An 18,037-nucleotide genomic window follows, 5' to 3' on the forward strand; every position below is an offset into this window, starting at 1 on the left:
GTAAGGAAAGTCAAAAGGAAACACTGAGCCCATCATGAAGTTGTATGTGACATTTTACAATGGTATATTAAAAATCAATGTCGTAAAAGACTATCCTGCTGACGAATATATCGTCAAGTCAGGCCGATTTCTCAAGTCTCATCACAATATACTTTCACCCTGTCAGGGAGGGGGGACACACCCCCTTAGGCCAAAACCCTGCAAGGTCCTGACATATCCCACCCAGCGCTGTCAAAGGGGAGTCCGATCTAAGAGGTGTCACCCACATTGTTTCATTCGAAATTGCAGAAACGATTTTCTAAAAGCATTTTTCTATATATAAGAAAGTTCTAGTTATTTTCCTAACATTTAGCCCCCACATTTCCCAAGAAAAAGGTCCCATATAAACACCATTGTAATAGGGTTGAGGGACTAGAACTTCATACATATAAACCTCCACCCGTACAGGTATTCTCCGTAACAACCCATTATCTTATCGGGGCCCATTATAGCTAATCGCTAAGCCCTAGACCTGTAGTAACAGACGTTCGGTTTCAACGTGTCGGCATGGCTGGTTCCAGGCTGAGTTCGCCATTACGGAAACCGCCTTATATTCGAATGCCAGAGTCACCCATTGGTCGGCGTCTCTCAACCCCGTGTTGGTCGCCATTAATGATCTTTCTAGCCTCAGCCGCCATATTTGAGTGGGCAATAGTCGCTGTATTTGTATTCTAGCGTATTATATATCTATACCGGGAAGATGTAAAATAAGATATCGGAGTAGAGTTTTATAAAGGTTTTCTTTTGGGGATCATGTTATTACATTATTAGGAGAGTCCAGATTATATCGTTGTGTATTTTGTACTCATATATTTCCGTATATTTACAAGGGTATCTTAACCCAACCCTTGGGTCACATGCCTTCGGCATATTGGTGCCCCAAGGGGCCCTTATCTTATGTGTCAAGCATCGGATATAGTTTCTTTAAAGTAGCACACTAGTCACTCCGCGGGCGCCATCTTAAAATGGTCTTTTATTTAGAACTATGTTGGATTTGCAGTAGTTTCTATCGATCGATTCCATATAGTATATCTGTGTCGATCGGGTCACTCCCTTACCGTTAGCAGAGGCAGTGTGTTAATTTATCCAAAGAAATGAAGTTAGTGATTATAGAGTACCCTAGCCACGAAAGGGTACAGTGTTTACTTTAATAGAATAGATGTTATAGTACGAATGTACAAATGTACATAACTGGGTGAGGGAGAGCAAAGAGCAAAAGGGGGGGGGGATGAATATTTTAAAGATTTAGCAAGTAGGATCCAAAAAATGTGAGGGAAGGGAGGGGGGAAAAAAGGGTGCCTAGGTAAGATTCATACCTACCCATTTGTATGGTATATTCTCATTAGTACAGCTAGTAAACCCTTCCTTGATATTTTATATAAGAGATTGTACAGATCTCAAGGTCTTGCTATGCCTCTTGTTCAGAGCAGTACAGATTATCATAAATCACAAAAAGTGGTACATTTCATTGTCCAAGTTCATACCGTATTTTATGCATTGTAATTTACATATCCATCTTGCCTCCCGCTGTCTAAGAAGAACCTCCCGATCCCCTCCTCTTATCAGTGGTTGTACATGTTCCAAACCATGGAACCAAAAATCAGGTTTACCGCCATGTTTCTCCCAAAAATGTTTCGTGTGAGCATATCTCACGTCTCTATTCAAAATTGCTCTCATGTGTTCCTGGATTCTTGTCCTCAAACTGCGTTTCGAGCTGCCCACGTATATTAATCCGCAGGTACAGCCCAAGATGTATACCACAAAGGTGGTCGCACAGTTTATAAAGGATAAGATTTCAAAGTTTTGTGATCCATTAAATGCAAAACGCTTAGTTTTGTCTTGGCCATATTCACAAATATTGCAATCCCTGCATGTGAAAAAGCCATTCGGTTTCTGTGGCAACCAGTTTGAACTGATGTCTCTGCTTGGTTTTAAATAACTTGGGCATAGTTGATTACGTAGTGTCTTGCCTCTACGGTATGTTACTGATGGGTTGGTTCTCACATGTACCTGCAATCCTGGGATCTCTTTTAGGAGATGCCAATTGTTTTTTAGAATTTTAAATATACTACTGTTGTGTCTCGTATATTTTGTTACAAATCTGACATCTGCACTTGTTTTTGATTTTTTACGTGACTTGATTTTGAGGGTTTCATTTCTATTGATCTTACGTGACCTACTCTCTGCTCTGTGGATAAACTCCTTACTGTATCCCCTAGCTTCAAAGCGACTCTTAAGTGTTTGCAGGTTAGCATCAAAAGATTCTGCTTCCGTGCAGTTCCGCTTAAGGCGTACCATTTCTCCAAATGGTATGTTGTTTATTGTGGAACTGGCATGTGCACTGCTTGCGTGCAGCACCGCATTGCAAGCGGTATCCTTACGATAGAGGGTACTTTGGATTTTGTTGTTCCTGATGTAGAACTTCAAATCTAAGAAGTGTATGCTCTCTCTACTGTATTCAATCGTGAGTTTCACATTCATATAGTTCTTGTTCAGGTAGCCAAAATAGTCCAAAAGATCAGTTTCAGATCCCGACCAGAGACAGATGATATCGTCAATGTACCTCCCCCAGAACACGATGTTATTGGCCCAGGGGGAGGCACTCTGGTTCCATGCATGTTCTCTTTCAAACTGTCCCATAAAGAGACAAGCATACGATGGTGCAAATTTGGTCCCCATCGCGGTACCCCTCTTTTGGTGGTACCACACATCTTCAAATAGGAAATAATTTTTTGTTAGCACCAGTTCCATCATTTCTAGGACCATTTGGTTCCTATGTAACAAGTCTGCCCCTTCTCTATCCAGATAGAATTCTCTAGCTTTTAGACCAATGTCATGCTGAATGGAAGTATAGAGGCTTGTGACGTCTAGAGTGACAAAATAAAGATCATTTGACCACTCAAAATCTTGCAGTTTGTTCAAAATATCTTTGCTATCTTGAATAAAGGATGGCAGATTTAGAACATGTTTGTTAAGTTTAAGGTCTATATATTCGGATAGTTTCTCAGTTGGAGAGCCTATTCCCGAGATAATGGGGCGGCCGGGCGGGAAAGGCCCCCCTTTGTGTATTTTGGGGAGGATATATATACAGGGGGATCTTGGATTGGAGACCAGTAGGTATTGGTATTCCTGGTCACTGAGTAGCCCCATATCTTTCCAGTCTAACAATTTGGAATTAATTTCTATGGTCAGTGATGCAATAGGGTTTTGTGTCACCCGCTCATAGCATTCCTTATCCCCCAGTTGTCTCTCAATCTCATTTATATAGTCCTTTCTGTTCATAATCACGATGTTGCCCCCTTTATCAGCCTCCTTAATTACTATATTGGGGTCTTCTCGTAGTCTCTTGAGAGCATCTCTTTCCCCTTTTGTCAGGTTAGAGTCTTTAGATCGTTGTTCCATACTTTCCCTGGAACAACGATCTAAAGACTCTAACCTGACAAAAGGGGAAAGAGATGCTCTCAAGAGACTACGAGAAGACCCCAATATAGTAATTAAGGAGGCTGATAAAGGGGGGAACCTCGTGATTATGAACAGAAAGGACTATATAAATGAGATTGAGAGACAACTGGGGGATAAGGAATGCTATGAGCGGGTGACACCAAACCCTATTGCATCACTGACCATAGAAATTAATTCCAAATTGTTAGACTGGAAAGATATGGGGCTACTCAGTGACCAGGAATACCAATACCTACTGGTCTCCAATCCAAGATCCCCCTGTATATATATCCTCCCCAAAATACACAAAGGGGGGCCTTTCCCGCCCGGCCGCCCCATTATCTCGGGAATAGGCTCTCCAACTGAGAAACTATCGGAATATATAGACCTTAAACTTAACAAATATGTTCTAAATCTGCCATCCTTTATTCAAGATAGCAAAGATATTTTGAACAAACTGCAAGATTTTGAGTGGTCAAATGATCTTTATTTTGTCACTCTAGACGTCACAAGCCTCTATACTTCCATTCAGCATGACATTGGTCTAAAAGCTAGTGAATTCTATCTGGATAGAGAAGGGGCAGACTTGTTACATAGGAACCAAATGGTCCTAGAAATGATGGAACTGGTACTAACAAAAAATTATTTCCTATTTGAAGATGTGTGGTACCACCAAAAGAGGGGTACCGCGATGGGGACCAAATTTGCACCATCGTATGCTTGTCTCTTTATGGGACAGTTTGAAAGAGAACATGCATGGAACCAGAGTGCCTCCCCCTGGACCAATAACATCGTGTTCTGGGGGAGGTACATTGACGATATCATCTGTCTCTGGTCGGGATCTGAAACTGATCTTTTGGACTATTTTGGCTACCTGAACAAGAACTATATGAATGTGAAACTCACGATTGAATACAGTAGAGAGAGCATACACTTCTTAGATTTGAAGTTCTACATCAGGAGCAACAAAATCCAAAGTACCTTCTATCGTAAGGATACCGCTTGCAATGCGGTGCTGCACGCAAGCAGTGCACATGCCAGTTCCACAATAAACAACATACCATTTGGAGAAATGGTATGCCTTAAGCGGAACTGCACGGAAGCAGAATCTTTTGATGCTAACCTGCAAACACTTAAGAGTCGCTTTGAAGCTAGGGGATACAGTAAGGAGGTTATCCACAGAGCAGAGAGTATGTCACGTAAGATCAATAGAAATGAAACCCTCAAAATCAAGTCACGTAAAAAATCAAAAACAAGTGCAGATGTCAGATTTGTAACAAAATATACGAGACACAACAGTAGTATATTTAAAATTCTAAAAAACAATTGGCATCTCCTAAAAGAGATCCCAGGATTGCAGGTACATGTGAGAACCAACCCATCAGTAACATACCGTAGAGGCAAGACACTACGTAATCAACTATGCCCAAGTTATTTAAAACCAAGCAGAGACATCAGTTCAAACTGGTTGCCACAGAAACCGAATGGCTTTTTCACATGCAGGGATTGCAATATTTGTGAATATGGCCAAGACAAAACTAAGCGTTTTGCATTTAATGGATCACAAAACTTTGAAATCTTATCCTTTATAAACTGTGCGACCACCTTTGTGGTATACATCTTGGGCTGTACCTGCGGATTAATATACGTGGGCAGCTCGAAACACAGTTTGAGGACAAGAATCCAGGAACACAGGAGAGCAATTTTGAATAGAGACATGAGATATGCTCACACAAAACATTTTTGGGAGAAACATGGCGGTAAACCTGATTTTTGGTTCCATGGTTTGGAACATGTACAACCACTGATAAGAGGAGGGGATCGGGAGGTTCTTCTTAGACAGCGGGAGGCAAGATGGATATGTAAATTACAATGCATAAAATACGGTATGAACTTGGACAATGAAATGTACCACTTTTTGTGATTTATGATAATCTGTACTGCTCTGAACAAGAGGCATAGCAAGACCTTGAGATCTGTACAATCTCTTATATAAAATATCAAGGAAGGGTTTACTAGCTGTACTAATGAGAATATACCATACAAATGGGTAGGTATGAATCCTACCTAGGCACCCTTTTTTCCCCCCTCCCTTCCCTCACATTTTTTGGATCCTACTTGCTAAATCTTTAAAATATTCCTTCCCCCACCCCCCCCCTTTTACTCTTTGCTCTCCCTCACCCAGTTATGTACATTTGTACATTCGTACTATAACATCTATTCTATTAAAGTAAACACTGTACCCTTTCGTGGCTAGGGTACTCTATAATCACTAACTTCATTTCTTTGGATAAATTAACACACTGCCTCTGCTAACGGTAAGGGAGTGACCCGATCGACACAGATATACTATATGGAATCGATCGATAGAAACTACTGCAAATCCAACATAGTTCTAAAAAAAAGACCATTCTAAGATGGCGCCCGCGGAGTGACTAGTGTGCTACTTTAAAGAAACTATATCCGATGCTTGACACATAAGATAAGGGCCCCTTGGGGCACCAATATGCCGAAGGCATGTGACCCAAGGGTTGGGTTAAGATACCCTTGTAAATATACGGAAATATATGAGTACAAAATACACAACGATATAATCTGGACTCTCCTAATAATGTAATAACATGATCCCCAAAAGAAAACCTTAATAAAACTCTACTCCGATATCTTATTTTACATCTTCCCGGTATAGATATATAATACGCTAGAATACAAATACAGCAACTATTGCCCACTCAAATATGGCGGCTGAGGCTAGAAAGATCATTAATGGCGACCAACACGGGGTTGAGAGACGCCGACCAATGGGTGACTCTGGCATTCGAATATAAGGCGGTTTCCGTAATGGCGAACTCAGCCTGGAACCAGCCATGCCGACACGTTGAAACCGAACGTCTGTTACTACAGGTGAGAGACCGGGTCTAGGGCTTAGCGATTAGCTATAATGGGCCCCGATAAGATAATGGGTTGTTACGGAGAATACCTGTACGGGTGGAGGTTTATATGTATGAAGTTCTAGTCCCTCAACCCTATTACAATGGTGTTTATATGGGACCTTTTTCTTGGGAAATGTGGGGGCTAAATGTTAGGAAAATAACTAGAACTTTCTTATATATAGAAAAATGCTTTTAGAAAATCGTTTCTGCAATTTCGAATGAAACAATGTGGGTGACACCTCTTAGATCGGACTCCCCTTTGACAGCGCTGGGTGGGATATGTCAGGACCTTGCAGGGTTGTGGCCTAAGGGGGTGTGTCCCCCCTCCCTGACAGGGTGAAAGTATATTGTGATGAGACTTGAGAAATCGGCCTGACTTGACAATATATTCGTCAGCAGGATAGTCTTTTACGATATTGATTTTTAATATACCATTGTAAAATGTCACATACAACTTCATGATGGGCTCAGTGTTTCCTTTTGACTTTCCTTACTACCTAGTATCGCAATAATCTTGCACGAATACGGCCAGGGATGGACATACAGTGGACCACCTGAATTGACTTATGGGCAGGACATATTAAGCTTTTTGAAAACGTGAAAACAATAAGGGAAGACAGAAACTGCTCGAATTAAAGGTATGCTTATAAGGGAATAATTGAAAAAGAACTTCTAAAATCTTTAAAATGCAAAGGGCTTAAAACAACTTTTTCTTTACTGAATAGAATTATATTGGAGCAAACAAATGAAAAAATAATAAAGAAAACTAGCTTGAAAACAGGGGAAGTACCTGAATGCAAAACACCTGAATGATTTGCAGTGGTAAGAATTACAATTTTGTCATTACATTCTTCCCCATAACTAACTTATATAATTAATAATATAAAAAAACGATGTCTAAACTACCCCTACTACTCCTGATACATTCTCATTCTATTTTAATTTGAAATCTAACAGAAATGGACAGGAGAAGGATGTACTATTTAAGATGTGGGTCACATTTATAGAATAGACATCAGGATGTTAATGTTATAATGTTATAATGTTATGATATGAACTCTAGAGAATAGATAAGAAATGATGTATTAAGCTTTTATTTCTGTGAAACGCGATATAAAAGTGTATAAAACTATCAAGCACCTATATGAAAATGATATAATATGTTCTAGTCTCTGGCTGCTAGTGCTTCTTTGGTCACAAATATGAAATACTAGTAAAAGCAATAGTGTCACTGCAATTTGAGACATATGTGGTCATGTTAATCAAGTGTAGTCTGTCCATTACCCTTCGTGGAGCCCTATGTGCTTGGGTTTAGGAATCTGGAAGTACTATAATAGGAGTCTTCTGTTGATGTTGTGAACTAACTATGATGACTTTTGCACTTGTCTTTACGGCCTTCCATGTATATTCCCCCTTCCGTGGTAGTAACCGTCTAGAAAGTTGTCTTTAAGATAAATGCCTCTTGTACAACATGAATGTATACTATGGATTACTTGTGCGTGTCACACAAAAGTTTTTTGATCAGTCTTTCCCAATCTCTGATCTATGTGTTTTTCCCTTTATGGGGTATTAAGTGCTCTATAAGGAATTTTTTATAAGATGCAATGTCAAAATGGGAAATGTGCAATTAACTCAAGACGCAGGAAACTGATGAGAGTATTTTGTCTTTTATTGTATTTTTCAGCCCTGAAGAAACTCCTTGGTAGGGAGTGAAACGCGTTGGCTGAACTTGTTGCATACTCTATTGACGATGTGTATTTTAAATGGACAAAAATAAATAAAGAACATTTTTCTACTTACTTTCTTTTGGACTACTATTTTGGTGCGCCCCCATGAACTTTTAAAAAAGTGTTGAACTGATCTGGAGAGCACAGCGACGCCAAACAGCAGCTGGTGTCGGGGTTGGCAGCACAGAAAAATATATTGAAACACTGACTGATTTTGGAACTGGAGTATTAGGTGCGGCACTTTAAGGTCCGCTGCTGTTCTTTTGTACAAGTAGCCGCCAGAGTATGTTCGACTCTTTGAGGGTGTGGCAAAAGGAAGTAAGGGAACGACAAATGAGAGGAGAAGGTGGATCAGAAGAGAGCAGCGCAGACGATGGCACAAAAGGCGAGAGAACATACTAAGAAAGAGAATGAGATACAGATTGAGCGCGGAAGAAAGAAAAAGGGACCTGTGGTTTGTACTTAGCTCAATGGAGTCAGGGATACTGACTAGGACAAGGCAATACAAGGGCAAAGCTAGTTTCTAGAAGGTCCTGGAGTATTCACATCATAATGTAGTGGCAATGTAAAGTATCAAGGCTGAACTCCAGATACAATTGGCAAAAAAAGCTGCAGCAGTATATCAAACCCATAGTAAATTGTGTTTATACTTTTTACATTTCTGGTGGATTTGTTTACCTGTTAGATTTGATTATTATATGTTTTTGGATATACAAAGATGGAAAGTGCTTGATATTTACATTGCCACTACATTATGATGTGATTACTCCAGGACCTTCTAGAAACTAGCTTTGCCCTTGTATTGCCTTGTCCTAGTCAGTATCCCTGACTCCATTGAGCTAAGTACAAACCACAGGTCCCTTTTTCTTTCTGCAGTACTCTCCCCTACCTGTGTTTAATAACCAGGGGAACCTTCCAATAATTTTGAAGTAAGAGAGGAAGAGCAAGATGAGATGGAGGACATTTTGAATGTTCGGCCCCCTCCTCCGTATGCTCCGCAATCATTGTACCCCATGTTGACAGGTTCTGCTTCCCCTGCGGTGGTTTCAGTTCCACAAACGGTTGCTCCTCCCTTGTTTGGCATCCTCACTTCCTCTGTTTCGGCCCCTACTTTGTCGAGAGACGTTGAACAAGCATTGTCTTCTGTCACCTCTTCCGTGACCGGGCCCTTGGTTTCTTTCTTTGCGGCGAGCCCACCTGCCCCCTCTGTGATCTCTTCTGCACTTCCAACTGTTTTTGCTAGCGCTACCCCCCAAGGTGAGTTGACGACCCCGACTTGAGGTGCCGGTAGTGGGTTACTTAACCAAGTACGTAAATTGCTTACACGCTCTACTGTTGGGTTGGATGAAAAAACGATAGTGGCTAATCAGGCTTGTCAGTGGGCTAGGAATCCTATTTATGTATTGGAAGACATCTGGTCCACAGTGAACGATTATGAGCCTCTGATGCAGCAGCATGCTTTATGGCATATGTCAACGACGCTGATAGCGTTGTGGGAGCAGGGTTATGGTGGGACGGCGCCCCGAGTTCTTTATGATAATAAGGACAGAGCCTATAGGGCTAATACTAGAATGAAGGATGTGTTACAGAATCTGCGGACTTTGCTGGAATACAGAGATGAATTGCCGTCAGCAGGAGGGGCCTATTTTTCTGGAGCGCACCCAATGCGCGAAGTTCACCCTATTTTCCATCCTGAAGTGCCTGCAGTGGTAGACCCAGTAACTAATAATGTGACCAGAGCTCGTGTAGAGGCTCGTTTCCAGGAACAGTGGGTATACACGCCTTGGAAACGGAGCGAGGTGTTGGCGCTGAAGGCGCAGTTGCCCGACTCTAGAAAAAACCGACTGCTTATTACAAAGAATTGACGGAAGCAGCTTCCTCGACGATTATGACTTTAGCCGACATAGAATTGTTCTTTGGATTACTGGTTCCGGTAGATGTGTGGAGGCAGGTGAAGTGTACAGATCATGCAGAGGAATTGGGAGGTACTTGGGAGGAATTTAAGGACTGGGATAAGGAACGGAAGCCAGGAGATAAACCGAAACCTGAGATCTTAGCATTACCAGGCCGAATAATAAAATGTATGCACTCTCAGATTCCTCCAAAGAAGGTGGATTAGGATAAGTTGACTGCATGTAGACAAAAGAAGGATGAAGCGGTTTTGGATTTCTTCACTCGTTTCGAGGAAGCTTTTTTGGATTTTAGTGGTCAGGATCTCTCTCAGGATGAGAGCTTGTGACTTTTTGTGAACAGGTTTGTAACTAACTTGTTACCAGAAATAGCGGCTAGATTGCAGGCATCGGAGAGTACGTGGACGACGTCCACCCCCTCTGGTATTCTGAGTATGGCTCAGTATTATGAACATAGAGAGAACGAGAACAAAGACAGACAGGAAAAGAAAGCCAAAGACTTGAAGACAAGGGTGCTGCTGCAGCAGGTGTCGAAGGGTCGGGGACGTGGACGTGAAGCCCTACCTATGATAGCGGGTCGAGGTGGAAGTAGCTATAGAAGGGGAGAGAAGAGAGAGAGGCTGGGGCCGAATCAGTGTGCGAACTGCAAAAAGGAGGGGCACTGGTGGAAAGATTGTCCGGAGCTTCGGTCCAATACTGGACCAGGCAGAGGTAGAGGTCGTGTTGAATTTCGGAGGGATGACAGACAGTTTGATGAAGGAAGGCGACCAGGGAGAAATTGCTTTGACGGAGAGAGGGATCGACAACATTTTCAAACTGAGGGCGACCATGACAGAGACAGACAGTACTACAACCAGTATTACAACGACGCATACGCAATGGATGACATGACTGGCTTCTCCCATAACTAGGACAGCGTAGGACAGGACAGGACATTCTGTGGATGTTGATCAATGAGGACCCTATGTGACTGTGGATTTGTTGGGGTCTCCTCAGAAATTTTTGGTGGACACGGATGCTATGAAAAGTTCAGTAGCACATTCTCAGGTCCCAGGGGCGGCTCTGTCTGGCAGGAATAATGTTTCCGTTGGGTTCTCAGGTACTCCGGTAATTAGCCCCATTTCTAAGCCTCTTACGATTGGTCCTTTCACCGTTGACTCTCTTTTCCTTTTGACTTCGAATTGTGGCGAGAATTTGTTGGGTTTGGATTTGTTGAAGAGATTGCATTCCACCATTTACTGTTCTCCGGACGGTGTGTACGTCACTTTGGGTCCTACTGTCGCGCGTGCGCAACAGTGCTTCTCAAAAGACGAGCCTCTTCCAGCTGAGTTTGTGGGGATCCCGGAGACTTTGTGGGCCAGTGGTGATACTGATGTGGGAAAGGTGGATATTGCCCCCGTGTCCATCAAGGTTAAGGTGGGAGCTCGGTTGCCCCAAATACCACAGTATAAAATATCTAGGGATGGTGAAATGGCTTTGCTGCAAATAATACAGGATTTGATACGGTCGGGTTTAGTGGAGGAGACGGCCTCTAACATTTGTAACAGCCCCATTCTTCCGATTCTTAAACGACCCTCTGCTGATGCAGGTGATGGTGCACCTGATGTTTATTGTTTTGTGATTGATTTACGCCACATTAATAAGGTGGTTGAACCCCAATATCAGGTGGTCTCTGACATTACAATGATTTTGACAATGATCCCTCCCACCGCCAGATATTTCTCTGTTTTGGATTTGAAAAATGCTTTCTTTAGTATCCCGGTACACCCTGACAGCCGTCCTCTTTTCGGATTCTCATTGGCTGGCTGCAGCTTCAGATTTTGTAGAATTCCTCAAGGCTATACCGAGAGCCCCAGCATTTATAGTCAGGCTTTGAAGGCTCAATTGGATGATTTGGTACTCCCCAAGGGCAATGTTTTATTGCAATATGTAGATGACCTTTTAATAACGTCTGACACCGAAGATGGGTGTCGAGATGCCACGGTTAAATTGTTGCACCATTTGGCTCAAAATGGCCACAAAGTGTCCCCTTCCTAAATTTCAATATTGTCGACAGGAGGTTACCTACTTAGGTCATCTCCTATCGAAGGAGGGGAGGAGGTTGACACCGGAGCGAATGAAGGCGATAACTAACATGGCTGTACCTAACACGCAGCGAGAATTGCACGCGTTTTTGGGCATAACCTCGTATTGTCGCCAGTGGATACCCAATTATGCCTTACTAACAAAACCCCTTCTGTATCTGACTACCAAGGAGGTGCGCGGACCCCTACCCTGGACTCCAGCATGTCAAGAAGCTTTTGAGTCACTAAAAACTGCTTTGTGTTCTGCACCTGTTCTGGGAACTCCTGATTACCAGAAGCCTTTTGTGCTTTATGTACATGAGGCGGAAGGTTGCGCGTTGTCTGTCCTAACTCAATGTTTTGGCGGGAAACAGAGACCTTGCGCTTATTTTTCTGCTATGCTTGACAATGTGGCGAGAGCGTTGCCGAGCTGTCTAAGGGCTACAGCGGCTGCTGCAGTCTCAATTAGACAATCAGCGGGGCTCGTGCTAGGTTCTGATCTCACAGTAATGGTACCGCATGCTGTGGACACTTTATTGAACAAAACGCAGACGCAGCATTTAACTAGTGCTCGTCTTACTGGTTATGAGCTCACATTATTCGCACCCCATGTTACGATTAAAAGATGTGCCACTTTGAACTCAGCCACGTTGCTACCCATCCCTTCAGATGAAAAGGACGATGAAGTCCATGATTGTTTGTTTCGGACAGAGGAGGAGACGAAGGGAAGGATAGATTTAACAGACACCCCCCTAGATGAACCCGACGGGGAGCTGTATGTTGATGGTTCCTGTTTAAAACTTGCGGATGGTACCTCAACTGCAGCATACGCAGTCACAACATTGAAAACATTGGTGGAGACTTCTAGGGTCCCGTACCACTCAGCCCTTCGCTGCAGAAATAATAGCATTGATGCAAGCATGTGAATTGAGTGAAGGACTGGACGTGAATATTTACACTGACAGCCAATACGCCTTCGGCGTGGCTCATAGTTATGGGCGACTGTGGGCAGAGAGAGGGTTTTTGACATCACACGGACAAAGGATCCAGAATGGTCCATTGATATTATGACTATTGACAGCATTAACGCTTCCCAGACGACTGGCTGTGATCAAATGTAGTGCACACAAAGCGGTGGTGGATGATGTAGGACGGGGCAATGCATTTGCAGATCAGACAGCTAAGGAGACAGCTAGGACAAAACTCCCACGAATGTTTGTGGCAGGACCAGCTAGGTGGGTACTAGACGTTGACATGTTCATGAATACTGTACAAAGTGTGCGGAACATACAAGAAAAAGCGACTGAGGATGAGTTGAGGACATGGAAGGATGGTGGGGGACGGTTGGACTTGGATGAGTGTTGGATGGATGTGTCAGACAAAAGACGATGGTTACTCCCGGACGCATATGTCCTTCCAGTGGTGACAATGGCTCATGGACCTGCTCATATTAGTGCGAAAGGAATATGTAAATTACTAGACCCAGTGTGGAGTAATAAGAACATTTCCAAGATGGCAACCCATTTAGTGCAGCAGTGCATGGTTTGTTTAAGACATAATCCTGGAAAGGAAACACCTGTTCCGGTTGGCAACTTTGCTCCTCCTTCTTTCCCTTTTGAAGTGATCCAAATGGATTATATTGAAATGGAGAGAGTCAATAACCTTAAGTATGTCCTGGTGGTGGTATGCTCCTTTAGTAGGTGGGTGGAGGCTTTCCCAACTAAGGACTGTACGGCTAGCTCAACAGCTAAGATGTTGATAAAGGAATATTTCTCTCGCTACGGATTGCCCCAGGTGATCTGAAGTGACAACGGCACATCCTTTAATGCCAAATTGATGGAGCAGATATGTAAGGGACTACAGATATCACAGAAATTTCATGCAGCACGACACCCCCAGGCTGCAGGTTTGGTAGAGAGGTTCAACTGGACTTTGAAGTTAAAAATGGCCAAAATACAAGAGAGTACAGGGTTACATTGGCCATACGCACTCCCCTTGGCTTTACTTTCCACTAGAGTGACAGTCAATTCCACAAGAGGTGTCTCACCTCACGAGGTCATTTTCGGCCGTCCGGCCAACGTGTGGGGTGTCCCTAGACCTAAATGTTTCTCGGAAATAGAATACCCTTTGTTGATAGATTACCTGTATGCTTTGACTAAAGATCTCCGTTCTGTTCATCAGCAGGTAGCAGACACTCTGAAGCCACGGCCGGAGGGGGAAGGACACAATATACAACCCGGGGACTGGGTTGTCGTCAAGAAGTACCAGCGGAAGTCCTGCTTGGATCCAAGGTGGTCGGAGCCAAGGCAAGTTCTCCTCACCACCCGCACCGCACTCTGGATCCAGGTCTACAAGGCGTGGACACATGCGTCCCACGTGAAGCACGTCTCACTGCCACTGTCATATGACGAATGGGTGAGAAAAGGCATCGCTGATGAAGAATGTGAAGTAGTTCCTCAGTACATACCCTTCTCGGATGATTTGTTGAGGGGTGAGGAGCCGGATCAAAAGGAGAAGAGGCCGGCTCTGATTGCAAGTGGTGAGGCCTCTCCTAATCACAGTGAGCAAACATCAGCAGATAAGTCCCCTGCCATTGAGCCCCCCATTCTGTTCACAGATCCAGAGGTGCGAGGGAGCACTCGTTATAATCTGTGGCCAAGGAAGGGAAGGAAGGAGAACTGAGCACTTGAAGAAGGGCTGAGATAGGGACTTAGAAGAAAACAGTGCTGAAGAATAGTTAAGTGTTAGGGATGGACTGCTGGTAAGAGCTCTGGTGCACTGTCAAGACATTGTCTGATGGGACACTAGGATTGCGCCTGGGCCCGGATTAAGTGCTTCTTAGTTGCAAAAGCTGTGCTACTCCATCGTGGGATTAGGGAACAAACAATAGAAGCCTGCCTGTGAGGCTTTAACGGACACAGGGAGAAGATCCCTTCTGAGGGTGAAGAACCCCCTGTCCGGCTTCGGTCTGACTGTGACTGTTTGATTACTTTTTAGTTTAGTTTTGGACTTTTAGTTAGGGAACATGTACCCCTTTGGCCATCCCATTCCTGAGGAGGAGCAGCCTTTTGCAGCTCCTCGTAGACCAGAACCCGACTTTCCATGGCTCGCTCTGCCCCGAAAAGGGAAAATTGTGGCCATTGTTATATTCATCATTGTATTTCTAATAATTCTTGGAATACTGTTTTTCTTAGATAAAGCCTATCCTGTTCATATGTTTATCCCTACCCCTTCTGCCCTTCCCGAACACAATATGGTTACTGTTGATTATGGTGAACAATGTTTGTGAAAAGGTTACCGTGATAATGTTTTTATCAAGACTCTACATCATGCCCATGCTGTGTATAATGTGACAGATTGTTGGGTTTGTGGGTTGCTACCTTCTGCTGCCTATAAAAAAGATAGATTGCTGGCACTCCCTTTAACTCCTGTGAATAGTTGTGTGGGATGTTACACTTTAATTGGCATGGTGAAATTCTTTCAACAACCTGATTTTCTAGATCCTCGATTACCTAGTAAAGGATCTACTTTGACAATGCGAGTACGCCCTATGCCCACCCCTTCTCTTGGACAGTTGTTTACTGACGGACGTTTCGATCAGACATTTCTGGAAACATGCTCGAAGAAAGTGGGACGATTTATGACTCTTAACGACACTGACAAAGTTAGGGAGAGTTTTCTACAGTTGAACTCTTCTCTGGCTCATAGACACCCTCCTGCGACAAATGGTAGTAGTCATTCTTTGGTGCCCCTGGCAGTTGTTGGGCCCTCACCATTCTTCTGTATCCTGGGGAGGGGCCCTATCAAGGTTGGGAACAGTTCTGGCAATGTGACTGATTCGATTCGCTTGCTCCTTAGTTTTTCTTTGGTCACTCCCCCGAATATCTACTTTGTTTGTGGAGATAATGGATGCCTGTGGTTGCCTGAGGGTTGGGGTGGGGTCTGCTATCTGGCTTACCTGCTTCCCCCGGTCTATGTAGCACCCTCAGACTATCATAAGACTCATCGTCGGTTTTCTATAATGCCTGGACAGCGTAAAAGGAGGGCACTCCAAGTTGAGGGTGTGGATCAGACTGATACTTCTTTACAACAATGGACAGACTTTTCTAAGGGTCTACTGCCATTCTGGGGTCCCATATTTAACAGTAGGGCTATTCGGAGACTGTCAAGGGTGATGGAGAAAGTAGTGAATACTGAGGCAGACATTGCAGCTAATATGTCTGTTGAGATGCAGGCTATGAGATTATTTACGATTCAGAATAGGATGGTGCTTGACGTCATTCTTGCTGATAGGGGTGGAGCCTGTCGCGTCATCGGGATGTCTTGCTGTGTGTATATTCCTGACTCGGCCCCCACTGTTAACTTAGCTGTACAGAAGCTTCATAGATTAGCGACTGAACTTCATCAGGACACTGGTACCTGGTCACTACAGAGATGGCTGTGGGGTGTTTTCTCTTCTTGGGGCTGGAAGATTTTGATGGGTGTTGTAGGAGTCGTGGGTATATTGCTGACTTGTTGCCTATGTGTTTATTGCCTTCCCCCTTGTTGCTCCATGTGTGCCAGTAATTTGCAATATCCTAAAAGACCGACCCGTCAGTATCCCGTTTCTAATGACATGGAGCTCCATGATGTTCACTGGTTGATGCTTATTGATGATGATGTTTTTGATTGATATGTTTCCCCCGTCACTAGCATGAGGTGTAAAGACCTTGGGGCATATTATCAAGGGATTTATCTCCGCTTTTTTGGCTTTAAAAGCCAAGAAAGCGGAGATAAAATTATCTCCCTATCAGCAACAGGGTGCTAACACGCAAATTCCCATGTTAGCACCCTTTTTCTCTACGCTTCCCCTTGCATCTCTAATGAGATGCAAAGGGGTCGTTCCAGAGAAAAATAATAGGAGAAATGTTGTTAAGCGACATTTCTCCTATTATCAAGGATTTCGCTAACCCTGTTAGTAATAAAAAAAGCAGCGGTAACCGCGGTTAGCACTGCTTTTTTTACACCTGGTATTTTCCCGACTTAGCCATGATATCCTATGGAAGGTGGATATCATGGCTAAATTAGTGAGCCCCTATTATCAAGCTAACACCAAACTTCGAGAGATTATCGTTGGTTTTCCAGCGATAATCTCTCAATTGGCAGTTAGAGCGAGGATTTTTATCACTACTGAGATAAACCTTGCTAATAGCAAGTTATCTCTGCGATAATTTTCGGCGATGCTTAGCGTTAAAAAATTCGTTGCTAAGCATCGTTAGCGGTAAATATCGCTAAACGTTGGTAATATGCCCCCTTATCTTTTAGCTAATAAAGGCTACGCCCATGTTAGCCACATAATGCTAAAAGGAGGGTCTGATAGGTTTCATTTTCCTATGCCCAGCCCACTTACATTTATATTTATGAGTTAGCATAATGTGTCTAACTAATGATGTATTTATTTATGCATTACGTTTGTATTCTCCATCTCATTATTCATTTATGTGTGTGATGTTATTCAGTTTTCTTAGCTTAGCTTGTGTGCCACCATTTTGGAGTGCTTCTCTCTGCATGCGAGTCGCACTCGCTCACCCCCCCTCCCGTAGGAAAAGGAAACACCCTAAATGCAGCAGTTTTCATTTCTTAGCTAACTGTGACTGAAACTAATAACAAAAGCCTAATCAGTAATGTTCTCATGCGCTGGAGATGCTGAGGCCCGGATCCGCGGCCTTGGGCAGAGCTAACCAAATGTTGCTATTGCAGGTGCAGATGCCTCTTGTGTGAGGCCATTGTTCACCCCCTCCGGGGTCCAGTACTTTTACAGTATGGGCGTGTTTTACTTTGCTGTACCAGTTATAATGTATTGCTGTGATGAGATGAGTCAGTCCTCTCGTCGCACTGTTAGGGGTGAGGTCGGACAGGGCCCTCTCATATGGGAGTTTGTGGCC

The 18,037-nt window shown here is 43.5% G+C and overlaps 1 pseudogene; it reads left to right on the plus strand.

Moving 5' to 3' along the window:
* Positions 1–15,138: 15,138 nt before the first annotated feature.
* On the plus strand, positions 15,139–16,785 carry LOC147712506 (uncharacterized; annotated as a pseudogene).
* Positions 16,786–18,037: the final 1,252 nt, after the last annotated feature.

This window comes from Lissotriton vulgaris, chromosome 5 (assembly GCF_964263255.1).
Source record: "Lissotriton vulgaris chromosome 5, aLisVul1.2, whole genome shotgun sequence".
In the NCBI taxonomy this organism is placed as follows: domain Eukaryota; kingdom Metazoa; phylum Chordata; class Amphibia; order Caudata; family Salamandridae; genus Lissotriton; species Lissotriton vulgaris.